Below are 17,130 nucleotides of genomic sequence, written 5' to 3'. Positions count from 1 at the left end.
TTCATCAAATAAAATGCCTAAATAAGGAAAGGCAGAAACCTTCACTAAACTATGAGAACCTACCGAATAAGTATTGTGTCTAATGGCCTGCTTACCGAATTCCATGATATACGATTTGGTTAAATTCGGTGACAGGTCCATCCCGCTCATGAAGACAACAAACCCATCCAATAAAACCTGCAAACCTCTAGGGGTTTGTGCTAACAATCCAGCATCATCTGTACAACAGGACTGGGACCGTTCTCCTGCCTAATCTGGGGGTATCAGCCTGTAAAGCGATCAAAGACTTTTCCAGTTCATTGATTAATAACGTAAATAAAAATGGGGCCAATATACAACCTTGTCTCACCCCTCTAGAGCATTTAAAATGTCTCTTACAATAGACACCGCTTGTGAAAGAAGTGCTGTAGTCAGTTCAGAAATGGATGTCTAATAATGTTACAGATAGATACTTAGGGCCTCAGTTAATAGGCCCTAGCAGCACTTTTGCACCACCAGAGCGTCACTTTTTTAATGCTCTGGTGGCGCAATGTGCAGCAGCATATTTACAAGGCGACACAAAGCTACTTTCCTTATAAATATGGCCCCTTTCACGCCAAACAGTGTGTGAAAGGGGCATTCCATGGGTGTTGCTGTGGGTGTATCCCTGGTTTACAAGCAATCATAAACCTGGGAATGCGCCCAAATCCTACGTCTCCCCAAGGGAAGCATTGGAGTGGGACAGAGAGAAGAAATTCTTTTACTTCTCCTCATTTTTTCCTCTTTGTATGCGTGCTGCACGCATAGAAAAGGAAAAGGCCATCAATTATCATTTTTGCACAGGAAAGTGTCCCTTCCTGCACAAAAACAATAATCCCTGCAATGTAGTCACCCTTGCAACATGTCTGCATTGGTGCGTGGCTGCTGTTTAGGCACAAGTGCAGGGGAGAAGGACAGGAATGCACCGTATCTTGTAGATATAGCATATTCCTGCCCTTTTCTTGTGACACACCACAGCGCATAAATTAGGGCGTGGCTCAAACGCCAACCGCAATGGCCGCAAATTAGAGTAGCTCCGTGAGTCCCCGGTCCCTACTCTGAAATCCGCCACACAGATCCAACCAAGATATCGGCAGTGACAACAGGAGCACCTGAGGCACTAGCAAGGTTATATCGACGCTTAAAGGAGCTACCGCGGTGGAGTAAGGAAGAATTGAAAGTCACGGCCTGGCGGGATCCTGGAACCGCGGGCTCAAGTGCAGACGGCGTTGGGGGCGGCGGCATACTGAAGCCAGCCTTGGAGGAAGCGCAGAACCCGATGCAACAACAAAACCAGCAAAGCAGCTTAGGGAGGTGAGCGGCTGCACTCCCGGGTCGGAGGGAAAGATAGCTCCAGTTGAGCAGGGGTGATACGCCATGAGCGACGAGGCAGAACACACGGGCCCGGTCCTCGGCCCAGTCTAGTGTTGGGAAACAAAAGCAGTGAAGGCTGAGAAGGCCCTCTGTGGAGGCAAAGACACTGAGGAGGGGTGCGCCCACTGGAATTCAGAGGCTGGGGGACTGCTGCTTTGATCGGGCATGTCCCTAGGAACAATGCATGGGTGTCTTCCCCTGCCGAGCACACTAAAGAACCAGGAAAACCATTAAGGGCCCTAATAAACCCCCTGGGAAGGCTGTGACGATGGATGGGGCATAGCTTTGTAGTGTGGTAGAATTAAATAAATTCTGACTTGCCTTAGTAATTACAAGGGAAACAACAGTCTCTTGAATTTTGTGAAGTTGAAATAGAGACTGCAGTGAGACCTGGAGCAGCAGCCAAGCCTACAGGGTGAAAAGCTCTGGTGCCTCAGAATATACCATACAAGGCACCAGGAGAGCCGAGGCTGAACTGTGTGGAATTGAGGGTCGGTTCCATCGCCGGACAGCCTGTGAATGGTCCTCAGCCACATAATTTGGTCAGTGAGTGCAGCAGTAGGCCCAAAAGTACAGAAGCAACTAACATCCCACGTAAGGTCCGAACCCCATAAAATTGGCCGGAAATTGGCTTCGCAGATTAGGTGCGAGCAGTAGAGTCAGGTGGATGACACTGGTGGCCATCCACAATCGGACTCTTGGTAGAAAACACAGGTGGACCAGGAGAAGCGCCGCAATCCAGGCACTGGCAGAGAAAAAGCAGGCTCTCGCGCAGGACAAAAACAGTAGTTGCAGTGTCCGGAGCCAAGGGCCCAAAAAGTACACTGCAGACAAAACTGGACAAATTGGCAACCCAGACTCAGAAACTGCAAACAAAGGAAGCGCGATAGCTGGACCGGAGCTAGAAAATCATGACCGGACTTTGAAAGACATTATGGGCGCCATTTCGGGTGTGCGCACTTCGCTGGAGCAAAGAATGGACTCAATCATGACGGAGGTCACTCAAATCAGACCAGACCTACCAAAAATGGGCGACAAAGTCAAGACCATGGAAACGGTTACAATGGAGCTTAACAGGGACGCCAAGTAAATGCAGCAAGAAATTAAAGAGCTTCAAGCCTTTAGAAAGCAGGCAGAAGATAAACTGGACGATTATGAAGGCAGATCACGAAGAAATAATGTACAAATTAATTGGTGTACCTGTAAAAAGTGTAAGGCCCTGCAGCAGACCTCTTTGTGGAAGAACTAATTGTTAAACATTTGCACCCCCACGGCCTCTCAAAATTTTTCCCAGTCGAATGAGCACCCAGGATACCAGGAGGAAGACCGAAACCGGGGGCACCCGCACGTCCAATGTTGGCAAAACTGCTGAACTTTAGAGACTGGGACATTAAACTTTAAACATTAAACACCGGACTTTATTTTACATGTACAGAGACAAAGACTTTCCTTACTGGGTATCAAGAAACAACTCAGAGAAAAGGGCCTTAAGTATTCGATGCTGTTTCCCGCTAAACTCCGAATTGAGGCAGACGGAAGAACCTAGTTCTTCAACACTCCAGAGGCGGCAGCAGATTGGCTGGAGGAATGGAGACCAGCAAAAGACCACAACGCCCAAAGAGGAAGGGAGCCAACCCTGGCAAGGCAGTCTGCCATGTCTGAGTGACCGGTGCAACCGACTTTTGAAGAATGAACAATGGAACAACACAAGCACCTTGAGGTCAAATTGATACGGTGCAGCCACCGGACACTACCGTCAAGAATATGCTAAGTCACTGCCGACTGGAATGGTCGCAGGGTAGCCTAGCTCAGCTGCGCCACTGCCGAAAACCATCCGTCAACCTGCATCCGCCCTGGCCAAAATTTAATCCTGAGGGGCGCGGGGCAGCTACTGATGTGAGATCTCACTGCGGATGAAGTTTGGGCATTCTCATTCTTGGACGGAGCCGAGGGACACCAACTCTGGCGCTGGCTCGGACGGCGGGGACCGAGTAGCAACACGGAGACGCCTTCCCGGCGCAGGACCTGAGTGCGAGACCGCGGCTGCAGCCTGCATACTGATCGAACCTGTGTGTGCGAACGACGCTGCGGTCCCCAGGTAGGCGATGAGTGAGGGTTGCCCGGGACACTGCCTACGGGAGACTCGGAGGGGCGTGAGTGACGGTCCCCGATAGATTCCCTCTCCGTCAGCATCGTGACTCCGACATCGGAGCGGCCTCACTCGGGGCCTTCCCCCGCATGCAATTGACCTCTCCCAGCGGGCCTACTGAATTACACATAACATCCAGTGTGCTGGGGAGGCTGCAGGGTGGCGCCTCATTGGTGAGAGAGCCTCCCCTTGGCACCGTACAGAGCACCGTGGACATTTAAACTCAGGCAGGGTGCAGGTGGGGCCACGGGGAGTGGCAGCCCAGGACTAGAATCGGCGTTGGATTTACCCCTCCGGTTGGAACTGCCTGAGGGGACATTACTATTTCTGGGTCCATTCTGGTCGTCCACTGGGGGACACCAACAACTGGCCACTTCTGACCCATGAGTGCCCGGGGACACAGTAGTGAGCGATATCAGAACTTTTGCAGCGAGTCGGCTTCTCTGGACCACACCCCGGGAGGTTACTCCAATCGGACTCTGGCCACTCCATCCAGCAGGCTCTGCCACGGTAGATAAAGGGGGACTGTATTCGGCTGTGGGCCTGCAGCGCCGTCCTGCACTCTGGAGGGTGCCTGAGGAACATTCTGACACCCGTGTGCACCCCCTCGATTCCAAAGGAGGTGGCATTGGGTAAAACGTCTGAGGCTGCACCCGCCAAACCCGACAGGCCGGGTGGAGGAATTCACTGCAGGCGGCGGCGAGTAGTGGGTGTAGCTAGATATCCCGCAACTACCCCATTCACACGTCAACATGGCGACAGGCAGCAGTGGTCGCACCAGGACACAGACCAAATTGGACAAGTTCGCTTGGCAAAAGCAGCAGGGGGACGACCATGGGACGGCGGGGACGGTGGGGACCCACGCGGAAGCAACCAAACCTACAAATACAGATATCCTTGCAGCGATCACAGCCGTACATACCTCTCTAGAGACTAGGATTGACACAGTTGCCACGGAGGTGACCCTGATCAGAGAGGACATGAGGCGAATGGCGGAGCGCGTAACCACTGTCGAGGCTATTACGACTACACTTGGGACTGACACCACTCTCCTAAAAAAGCAAGTCACTGCACGCCTCTCATGATGCCATGGCCCAGCAACTGGACGATTACGAAGGTAGGATGCGGCGTAACAATGTCCGCATTATTGGAATTCCAGAACGGGCGGAAGGACAGGCTGCGGATCTCTTTGTTGAGGACCTCATATTGAAACAACTTCAGCCACACGGTCTGATCAAGTGCTTCACCGTCGAACGGGCCCATCGGGTTCCTGGGGGGAGGCCGAAGCCGGGAGCCCCCCCAGACCACTCTTGGTCCGCATATTTAATTATCGTGACCGAGATGTGATCCTCCAAACCGCCCGAGCGGATCCCCCATTGACAATCGAAAACAGCCGGATCACGTTCTTTCCGGACTTCACACTGAGGGTCCAGAAGCAACGGCGTAGTTTCTTGGAAGTGAAACGTACCCTTCGAGATCAGGAGATTAAATACGCCATGATGTTTCCAGCTAAACTCTGAGTTGAAGCGGAAGGTAAGACCTGGTTTTTCACGAGGCCGGAGGACGCCTGGGACTGGCAAGAGGGCTGGCGGACTGTTGGCAAGCGACAGAACAAGCCCCGACTGCAAGACCTGGACAAGGCGACTGGTGGCAGCAGCGGCGCTCCCCTTCACACTCTGATTCGGACTCCCAGGGACCCGTGGGGTGACTATAAATATTGAACTGTGATTATAGACTGATTGTCTGCCCATTGACTCTTCCTTTTCAATATGTTTCAAAGTGGCTTCGTTAGTGTTGAGCTGGACACTTGTGCCTACTCAAGGTCGATGATGACCCCCACAGTTTTTTTGCATTTGACACCATGGTTTAGAAATGGGCTTGTTTCAAATTGCAATTCGTGCCCTGACCCTCTTCTTTTCCTAATCGTTATGCCCATTGGGTCTACAGGCCAGGGCGGATACTTTGATATTGTGTGTAAGGTGTGTTGGGAGTGGGGTGGCTCAAGTTCCCGAAGTTGATGAGGGTGGGCGACAGGCACTCTGCAAGTTAAGGAAGGGCGGGCGGTTTTTGCCTCGCTATGCAGGGGGGCAGGGTGGGGGGATTTCCAGTTTGGAGGGGTAGAGGGATTCGTTTAATGTGTATTTTTGGTTACTCACATTGGTGCAACATATTTCAGAACACTATATTGTCATACATGCTCCTACAGTATCTTGTATATGTGGTCATTTTTGGCGCTTCCTACAGCGTCCAGTTGTTATGTGTCGGGACGGGTGGAGGGACCCCTCTTATCCCTTCTGATTGAATCCATCCAAATTTATGATCTCTTTATCGCAAATGTTTGATGGCATCTGGTTCGGGACTTAAAATGGCCACTTGTTTTACGTTATGTCAAAAGGCAAGAAGTTGATCTGGTTTTGTTGCAGGAGACTCACTTGGTTGGAAATTCCTGTATGGCCCTGAATAGGAAGGGGTACACTATGGTGGTGCACACCGGGTTTACATCGGGTTCCAGGGGAGTGGGAGTTCTTCTCCGAAAAGGTTGCCCATATATAATACATAATACATGGACGGACACACTGGGCAGGTATGCAGCTGTCACGGGCACGTGGGAAGGACGCATGTTAAACATTGTCTTCGTGTATGCCCCCCCGGGACTACAACACTGGACACTACGGGACGTTGGGTCGCTTTTATTGGAACTACCCACGGGAGCATTGCTATTAGGGAGTGACTTTAACTTAACAATGGATGGCTCTAGGGATCGTCCCCCCCCCCCGACGGGGGCACATGGGCGCACATGGAAGCCAGTCCTGCATTGATTACTTATTCACTCACGCTCAAGACATTCATACCTTTAGGGGGGCCCACTGTTTGGCTCGAGGGATTTCTGATCATTCGCCTCTTGTGGCAAACTTTGGCCAGACGCGAACCAGGCAACCTGGAGCTATTACCATTCAGCCATGGGCTCTTAAAATCCCGCACATTAGAGATTCCCTCTTGCAGGACATCGACTATTATTTTGAGGAGAATGTGGGATCAGTTTCCTTGGCAGTAACACTCTGGGGGGCTTACGGAGCAGTAATTAAGGGCAAGGCGCTATCATTGATGGTGGGGCACCGTACCGAACGCTCCCGTAGGGTGGTCGAAATAGAAACTGACATCCTAGCCCTGGAGGCTGACCGGTCACGGTCCCCAGATCCCACTACACAACACACCCTCAAAATTAAGCGACAAGATTATAGACCGCTCCTTTTGGAGGAGGCCACGATGCGTTCCTTGAATACTAGACATCTAATCTATGAACAGGGCGAGTGCACAGTTAAGCTCTTGGCCTCGCTGGAACAGAAGGAGCAGGCGACAAGATGGGTCCACGCTGTTGCTGACTCCGATAAGGTCCTCCATACCGATCCCCAGGAGATCGCAAATATATTTGCCTCATACTTTGAGGACGTTTATAGGGACCCCGATGATTCTGAGGCCTCACTGTTGGCTGATCTCCTCACCACAATCCAGGTGGCGAGCCTTTCACCATAAGATAGGGAAGTCTTGGAGGCAGACATCACTGCGGCGGAGATTCAAAAAGCCATAATGGGGGTATGGTCAGGTAAAGCGATGGGACCCAATGGGCTTCCCATTGAGCTCTTCAAAGTGGTAGTGCATAAACCCAATAAGCCGGCGGGAGAATGCAAATCGTACCGACCCATCTCCCTCCTTACAGTAGAGGCCAAAATCCTCGCTAAGCTCCTGGCTACCCGACTTCTCCCATATATCACTCAGTTAATACACCCGGACTCTATGCCGGGTAGAAACACCGCCAGAAATTTACGGAGAGTACACGGGGCCCTGGGGAGAATTGATACTATTGAAGAGGAAGCAATCCTGTTATCCCTTGATGCCACAATGGCATTTGATACCATTGACTGGAACTTCCTCTTTGCCGTGTTGAGCCGCGTCGGATTTGGCCCTAAACTGATAGGCTGGATTCGGCTACTTTACACACAACCAACTGCATACGTCACTGTCAATAATCATCATTCTTCCACTTTCCCCCTTCATCAGGGTAACAGGCAGTGTTGCCCGCTCTTCCTGCTTCTTTTTGCCCTGGTATTGGAGCCTCTGGCAGTATGGATAAGGGAAGACCCAGAGGTGCGAGGATTCAAATGGACACACGACCACGAGGACCGCATTTCCCTGTATGCGGACGATATCCTCCTCTACCTAATGTCCCCTTCCCGCTCGCTGCGGAGAGTGCTCCATATATTCCATATCTTTGCAGCATATTCTGGATATCAGATAAATTGGCCCAAATCCCAGATGTACGCACTGTGGGGCGAGCCCCCGGCTAGCCCTAGGGGTTATGACATTCCCGTGGCCTCTTGGGGCTTCCGGTACCTGGGTGTGTTTGTGACCGCAGACGCTAAACTCTGTTTCGAGCGGAATCTGCTGGAGCCCCTCCAACTTTTTTAATCGGATGCCAGTCACTGGCATACGCTCCCTCTGACCCTTCTGGGATGAGCATCCTTGTTTAAGATGCTTGCGCTCCCGCGTTTTCTCTATGCTCTCCAAAATGCTCCATACCCGAATCATATTTTGCCCAAATCGACAGTGTGGTACGGGGTTTATTATGGGATGACCGTCCACCTCGGATCGCCATGAATAAACTTACCATGGAATGGTATGACGGGGGGATAGGACTGCCTGATTATGGCTCTACTATCAGGCATTCCAGCTGACGGCACTCAATAATTGGGTATTCGGCCCACACGACGACCCCAACTTCCGTACCGACCACTGGCTCATGGGTAAAGGGGGATATAATAGGGCGTTGTATACCAACCGCCGTAGGCTCCACTTGACAGGCCCCACAGCCCGTACTGTTGAAATATGGCACAGAGTTACGAAGAGACTGGGGTGGCACAATCGCTTAACGAAAGCAACTCCGTTATGGGAACCAGATATCCTGGGCGGTCTCAGCCGCTGCCCGGGATTCGATAAGTGGGACACTATTGGGATCTCTACAGTGGGAGACTTGTGGGTGAAAGGGAAACTGGCTACATTCCCTGACCTCCAGACTAAATACCACCTCGTGTCCTCTGAGATGTTTAGATATCTTAAAATCCGGCACGCCGTCTCTGCGGCCCTACCGAAGGGTACCCCTCTCCCAGATTCATTTCCTATTGAGGATCGGTTATTACTGGATCCCGTGGAACGTAAAGCTATCTCCCTAACATATAAAAAACTGGTAAACAATCGTATGGATCCCATGCAAAACATACGCACAAAATGGGAATTTGATTTGGGGACATAGACGACGACTGGAGAGACGCCCTAGCCTCTCCTCGAGAGGTAGCAATCCCAATGCGTCTTCGCCTTGTACAGCTTAAAAAACTACATCGTGTATGAATGAATTAATACACTTTATTTGCGTGGTTACTCAAATCCATTACAATAGAAAAGAAGAGCACTGCATTTTAAAGAAAACAGTAGGATTAAAATCTAGAGGTCTACAATCCAAGATCTAAAACGAGATAAATCTGTGTGCACAGCAAATGTTGAAATTTTCTTTTACCTGCTTCAATAAAACTAATCAGGTGATAAAGGATAATAGGAAGCCTCCACACGAGTGCCTGCCTGATTGCTTAGGGGGAGTGTCCATTAACTTTGTGCGGGTATATTGTACAAATTTGCCAAAGGTAGCCATGTGCTTCACTGTGTCCAGTGTGTAAAGTCGATGGACTGCCTCCTTTGCGGTGCGAGTACCCAATTGTAGTAGGATGGGCCTGAGGTAGATTCTGCGGGCTAGACGCAGAGCCGGGCAGCAAAGTAAGATGTGGGCCAAAGACTCACGTTTATATTTACAAACCCGGCACTCCATGATCACTGGTCATGCTGACCCGGTAGAATATAATTCTTTGAGGGGGAGAGGATGTAGTCTGGCTGCTAAGATCCTGTGTAGGGTTTGTCTACCCACGGCCTGCGTGATATGGAGTTTGAGATTGTACTCTGTGTGTGGGAGGCTTTGGGACTCATGGAATCCTTTTGTTGCCAGGGATTCCATGTCCAAGGTGCGAGAGAGTAAACGTACTTCTTTTTTTATTGTGCTTTTAATAGTGGCATACTTGACTATCCTGGGGTCCCAGTTCTCTGTTGCGAGTTGCAAAAGGACTTTGGCGGAGGCGAGACCGGGGGACCAAGGATTGCCGGATTCTAGGAAAATACTTTTTATAGCAACCTTCATTGTGTTCTCCGGAGCCGCCGTTGTTAGGTAGAAGTATTTGCTCAGAGAGGCCATCTCTTCCAGTTTTTGTTGGTTGTGGTTGAATTCCAGCCGAACCAGATTGTTGCTGGTGCAGGCAGGTAAGTGAAATATCTTTTTGTAAGCTATACAGTGGTTTTTTCTAGATCTTTCGCGAATTTCCCTTGGAATGCTTGCTGTGTGTAATTGAGAGATGTTATTAATTTCGCCCTCAGAACTCTTTGGATAGCCATTGTTGTAGGACTATGTAAGGTAGCGTGTAGTTTGCAGAGGGCATAGATAATGCTTTTCCCTTTCATCTGCATTTTGTGGAGATGGACGCCTGGTCGGCCTGTTTCGCTAAACCAAACCCCCAGGTAGTTGTAATGATGTATGCAGTCCAAAGTCAACTGACCCAGCCTCCATTTTGGCAGTCTGAATCTTGATACATCCAATCCTAGGTGTGGCTAGTGTAGCTCCGATGAAGGCTTGGCCCATGTCTGCGGTGTATAAATTAAAAAGCAACGGGGCCAGGACACAGCCTTGTTTTAGCCCGCGGTCCGTGGCAATTTTCTTTGTAGCAAACTCGCTCGAGAGTTTGATTCTTACCCAAGTTCGTGAGTAAAACGATCTAATAGTTTGTAAAAAAGATGGGTTGATGTTCCAGTGTGCCAGCTTCTGCCAGAGAATGGTATGATCTACACTGTCGAAGGCTGCCAAGTAGTCAATAAAACAGGCAAAAAGCGGCCGGCTTTGGTGAGCCACGGCTTGTTGGGCTAGATATGACAGGGCGATTATGTTTTCCACCGTCGAGGCCCCAGGTCTGAACCCAGTTTGAAAAAAGGGCAAAAAGGCCTTCAATGCTGGCCCAGTCTGCTAATTCCACCAGAAGGGTGCTTGCGTAGGCCTTGCCCTCGATGTCCAGCAGGGCGATCATACGGTAATTTTTAGGGTCAGATTTTGGCCCTTACTTACGTATTGGATGCAGTAATGATCCTCTCCAGGAGTCTGGAACGACCCCCAAGAACCTGCATTCGACGTATAACTGGGTCAAATTTTCCGTCCAGAAGTCTGTGTTTGCCCTGAAAAGGGAGCCAGGAAGACCATTGGGACCCGGTGCCCCATTGTGTCGAATCTTTTTTAGAATTGTGCGAACTAAAATTTTACCTGGAGGAGCTGGGTCATCCGACGTTTTGGGTGCGGCTGTAGTACTATCTATTCCTTCCCTTGCAGTAGGGGATTTGTTTAGAGACGTTGTACTTTGATCGTCTTTATACAAAGTTTTCATATGGGCAGCCCAGGTACCTGCATCGAGTGAATTCTCTCTGTGAGTGGCGCCTTGGGTTAAATTATTTAAGTATCGCCAGAACTCTTGGGATTTATATGGTCTCAGCAGCTCGAAGATCTTCAGCCATTTCACCTCTATGCATTTGCATTTTGCGGCCCAGAACTGCTTCGAATGGCTTTTTGCGGCTTCTTTGAGTTGCCTTTTGGCAGATGCTAATCCGGTTTTCCGATAAGCCCTGCGATTGGCGTTTAATTGTTTGGCACTTTCCTTGATTGCTGGGACGAGTCCTAGAGTATATGATGAATCTAAGGGGGTTCTGCGTGTTGTGTTCCCCTGAAGCAGTGAGGCTAATTTGTTGGCAAAGTGGTCCCATTCATCTATGATGCCCCTGTTGCTTGCACCAAATTGCCAGCCTGCCCATGTTTTTTTCCATTTATCGAACTTGTTATTTGGCATTGGCCCCCGTTCAATTCTTCTTGGTAGTTTGTCATGTTTTTCTCCGTTGGATGCCCCAATGCAGCGTAGAAAGTGGCGTATATCTGCTGTAAGGTTTAACTGAATCAGTAAGGCGGCATGATCGCTTTCGCTTCGTGGATGCACTGTATAGTTTGCCATGAGATTTTGTATTCTCTTGCTTATTAAGATGTAGTCTATTGTGGTTTGATTGGTGTATGTAGGAGCAAAGAGTGCCCCTGTCTTGTTCCTTAAAGACCGAGATTGTGCTGTTGTCAAATTGTATGTCTGCATTAAGGCGTTAAAAACTCCTGTGTGCCCGGAGTGGTGGCTTTGTGGTGCAATATCCCTATATTATGCGTGTTAAAATCCCCAAGGATGATAGATTCCATAGATGCAAATTGTGAAAGCCGAGTTTCTAGTTGATTTATTAGCTGAATGAGCTTGTCCTTGGCACCCGGCCCATGGGAATTATCGTAAACGTTAATTAGAAGGATTGATAGCGGGCCATCAACCGTGGAAAGGCCTTTCAGGGTGCCCGCCAGAAACATATTTGATAAGGTTTTTATTTTTGTGAAGTGTATTTTCAACGAGTGCTTAATATATATGGAAATCCCTCCTGAGGGTCTTCCGAATATATTGCCTTTGGTGGCTGCCTTACAGTATTCCGCATAACCTCTTATTGATATAGGTTTAATTGCCCATGTTTCTTGAGTGCAAATTAGGTCGGCGCCTTCAAGGAATGTTAGTGCCAGTGGGCTTTGCACGAGCTTTGAAATCCCTGCGACGTTCCAGGCCATAATATTTAATCTTCGATTGTTATCCAAAGGGTCTCTGTACTTGGCTAGGCCGTTTTTAGGTGGATGCCGAACCTTAGATGACGCGGTCTCCTTGCTTACGGGGTGCTAGGGGCTAGGATTTAAGGCCCGTGCGAGCCAAGTCCAGTCCTTGCTTGTGTTCCCCCTAATCGAGCAGGAGCGGGTGCCCCCTCCCAAGCATGTTGTTATTTTAATTAGGCTGTCGTTGATGAAATTTATTTTTGCACCGCTTTTGGTGCCATGGAGGTGCTGGGCAGGTCGAGTCCTTCATAAGTGGCTTTTTCTGGTTAGTCTATTCTTGGGGGCCTGGCAGTTCCTTCAGGTCTCTGTTTTGCAGGATCATTGGATATTTTATCTCATGCCGGGTCATGATTTTTATGCCCCAACTTTCCAGTTGCTTGTTGTTTCCTTTCAGGGCCTCGGCCATGGCCAGATACTACATAGTGTACATTTTGATGCTCAATTTCTGTTCCGCCTGAAGAGGCGACCAGACCCGCTCTGCCTTCGTTACTGTAATCAAGTTGGTACTTTCCTACATATACTTTGGGACTGTCCGCATATACAAACCTATTGGGAAAGGGTGACATTTCAACTGGCCAAAACATGTGATAAGCCCCTAAATCCCTCTCCTAAACTCTGCCTCATCAATATATGGGACGCGACCGACCTCTCACAGATGGAGCAGGATTGGACCACAATGGGATGGATGATTGCTAAACGTAATATTGCACAGAAATGGGGGCAGGACACTAGTCCGTTAAAAGACTGGGCTAAGGATATGGACGGAGCCATGATAGCTGAAAAAACGGTTTTCAAAGGCCGGGGATGTCCCGTGAAATGGGATCGTAAGTGGGGGAAATGGATCAAATACCGGGGGAAATCTGCGTATCCCCAACAGTGGAAATGTGATGAGAGAGAAGAGAGTTAATGGCCCGCATTATGAATGAAACCGGGCCCCTCCTCCCAGAGGTATGACACACAGATAACTGCGTGCCCCCAATATAATGCTACGGCAAGGGGGGAATGGTTCCGGTTCCAACATGTGCTCTAGATATACTGGAGATCCCCCAGAGGTAGCAAATGTATTACTTACTTTATAGGCTGTATGTATTTAGATGATGCCAATGTCTTGTCTTCAACTATGGACATGTCAAAGCAATTGTATGTTATTTGCACCGATGCTCTCTCTTATTAATAAAAAAACTGTTTAAAAAAAAAGAATATGCTAAGAGACTCAACTAATAATCTTAAACTACCTAGCTGATTAGAATGAAAAATGTGCATTGTGGGTAGGCATTGGGGATGTGAATCCACCCCCTCATACTCTACATTTAGTGTACTTTTGGGGCGATAGGCACTCTGCATAGTTCGGGTCATGGGAAGTTCTATGCCCAGAGTGCAGAGGAGCAGGGAGGGGGGATGTTGGGTTTGGTATGTTTTACATTATATGTTAGTTGACAGTGCGACATCATGCAACGCAGGTAGTGGGTGGGGTGTAGAAAACATAGATCACAAACATGGGTTCATCGCTGGAGAAAAGTATTAAACTCCTGTCCTGGAATGTTAACGACCTGGGGGATAAGCTCAAGAGAAGTATAGTTCTGCAGTTTATTAAAAGGCAGTCCTCAGAGCTAGTCCTGCTCCAGGAGACACACCTAATTGGCAACAATTGTAAAGCTCTGGCCAGGTGGGAATATCATTTGGTAACACACTCAGTTTCATTATGAGTTCCAGGGGAGTGGGCATCATGACAAGGCGGTCCTTCCCTATGTTGATTGAACACACTTGGAAAGATATAAGGGGCAGATATGCCACTGTGTCAGGGAAATTGGAGGGAGCAACACTTACTATAGTGGCAGTTTATGTTCCCCCAGGACCACAAGTGTCGACATTTAAAGACCTGGGCAATATAATGCTAACATTCCCTCAGGGGCGGCTGTTAGTAGGAGGTGACTTCAATTCCATTGTATCAGGAAGACTCGAACGCCATCCTCGCGGGGACATAGACCACTCACAAAGGTGGCTCCCCAACTTCCCGGAAGCAATGGGACTGGTTGACGCGTGGTGCGTACATCACCCCAGGGAGACTCATTTCACATTTCACTCGGGGGCACACAATAGTCTATCTCGAATCGAATATTTTCTCACCCCAGCGGCCTAAACGGGAAGCATAAAAGAGATCCGACACATGGCACGGGGCATCTCAGATCATTCACCGATATGGGCCCAGGTGGCAATAGGTGAAAAGCAAGTGGGCAGAATAGCACCAATCGACCACTGGCATCTCCGCATCCCAGCGGTGAAGGAAAACATTTCAAAAGAGATAGATCAATACTTCCAAGAGAATGAAGGATCAGTAGCATCTGCCCAAACACTCTGGGAGGCTTTCAAAACAGTTGTGCACGGACAGGCGATCTGCCAGATAGCAGGGTCACGCAATGAGAAGACTAAAGAGCTAGTTAGACTAGAGGAGGAGATTCTGCAGTTAGAGGGTGAAACCACGAAAACCTGAGAGGATAAGCGGTTGCAGACATTAAACCTTAAGTGGGAAGAATACAGGAACACTGCTACTGACATGGCCAAAACATTAAGCAGGGATAAATCAGGCAGACTATACGAGATGAGTGATAAAGCCGGGAAGCTATTGGCCTGGCTAGACACACGAGAATTTGCAAACCGACTTGTCATGGAACTAGTAACGGGAACGGGGGAAGTGCTTGTAGACCCACAGGAGATGGCAGACGAGTTCGCTAACCACTATTGTACAATATATAAATCCTATACCTCCCTTCAGGAGGAAGACTCGAAGGCCCTACTTTCGGACATGACACTCCCAACACTATCAACAGAAGAAGCTAAATTACTAGAAAGCGACATCACAAATGACGAGGTCACGCAGGCTATAAGGGGCCTGCAATCGTGAAAGTCTGTGGGCCCAAATGGTCTCCCAATTGAATTGTACAAACTGAAGCCCGATAGAATCACCCCCTATCTCAAAGACATGTTTGAGTAGAGCCGTAAAGTGGGTCGGCTTCTCTCAGGACCGTAGAATGGCCATACTGATAGTCAAACACAAAGAAGGCAAGCCCAAAAATAAATGTTCCTCATATAGACCTATCTCGTTGCTAAACACTGAAGCCAAAATGTTAGAAAATTGTTGGCCACTCGTTTGATTCAAGTTATCACCAAACTGGTCCACCCTGATCAGTCAGGGTTTATGCCCTCCAGAAACACAACACTTAATTTGCGGAGACTGCACTGGGTAATGGGGCGCATAGACACAATAAGAGAAGATGCAATGGTGGTATCCTTAGATGCCACAATGGCTTTCAATACCATAGAGTGGCCCTTCCTCTTTGCAGTCCTGGTAAGGCTGGGCTTTGGCCCTAATTTCACCAGTTGGATTAAGCTCCTATACTCAGAGCCTCAAGCGCAGGTCGTCGTAAACAATAAAAAGTCAGCAGTTTTCACCCTTGGGAGAGGATCCAGATAGGGTTGCCCTCTGTCCCCGCTGTTTTTCGCGCTAACACTGGAGCCCCTCGCGGCATGGATCCGTAGGGACCCCATCATACGAGGTTTGAGATGGTCGGAGGACTGTGAGGACCTCATTTCCCTTCATGGTGAAGATATTTATTATACCTGGCTTCGCCCAGAGTCTACCTGCACAGGGTTCTAAATATATTTACAAACTTCGGCAAGTACTTGGGAAACAATATTAATTGGAACACATCACTGATCTATGTATTGAATGGAAGACTCCCTCCCCTACCTAGTGGATGCCCAGTGGAAGAAGCCAAATGTGGCTTCAAATGCCTAGGTATATACATAATAACCGATCCCAGAGTTAGTTATGAGTGTAATCTCCAACCCCTGCTGCAACGATTTAAATGAGACATGGAGAACTGGAGGGCTATCATTGCTGAGCAGAGTGCACTATTTAAAATTATTTCATTGGCACGCTTTCTATGTTTTACAAAACTCCCCTAATCTGGTTCCGGCGACATACTTTAAGGGCATAGAAAGTGCGCAGAGAGAATTACTTTTGTGGGGAAGGGGGGGGGGGGGGCAACCCTGAATATCGCCCCCAAATTGGTGATATGATGAAGGAATAGGACTCCCATATATAAAAAGAATACTACTGGGTAGCTCATCTAACTGCCATTAATCACTGTACATTCTGTAGCTGGATGACCCAGGCTACAGAATGGACAGGTGGCTCCTACTGGGTGGGAACTACATTGGTGCAATCTACTCCAAACCCGCAAAATTTCAACTTACTGGACCCACAGGACACTCTGTCCAGGGCTGGGCCAAAAAAATCACTCAGGCCACCCCACTGTGGGACTCGGAACAATTGGACACACTAAGAAGGACAAAGGGTTTTGATCAATGGGATATTATTGGGATATCTTAGGTGGGGGACCTGTGGAGAAGGTCGTGTCTTTCTCCTCCGTCCAACAGGAATATGAAATGATAATCACAGAAAGATTTAGATACTTACAGGTGCGGCACGCCATAAAGGCGCAAATTCCACAGGTGGATTTCTCCCCCAGAGGCCTCACCACTGGAAGATAGGCTCCTGGATGGGTAATTACCCAAACTAACTTAACAAAAGTTAATCAACCATGCTCCGTACGACTCCGTGGGAGTTGTGAGAGGGATATATCGGAGCTGGACGAGGACAAATGGCAGGAAGCACTGGCCTCTCCAAGAGAGTTTGCGATCTCTTCCAGACTCAGGTTGGTGCAGCTAAAGATACTCCACAGAATATATTTCACCGGGCCAACACTGGTTA

Source organism: Triturus cristatus, chromosome 1_1 (genome assembly GCF_964204655.1).
Source record: "Triturus cristatus chromosome 1_1, aTriCri1.1, whole genome shotgun sequence".
In the NCBI taxonomy this organism is placed as follows: domain Eukaryota; kingdom Metazoa; phylum Chordata; class Amphibia; order Caudata; family Salamandridae; genus Triturus; species Triturus cristatus.
The sequence above is the reverse complement of the archived record's forward strand: the minus strand, read 5'-3'. Positions refer to the sequence as shown.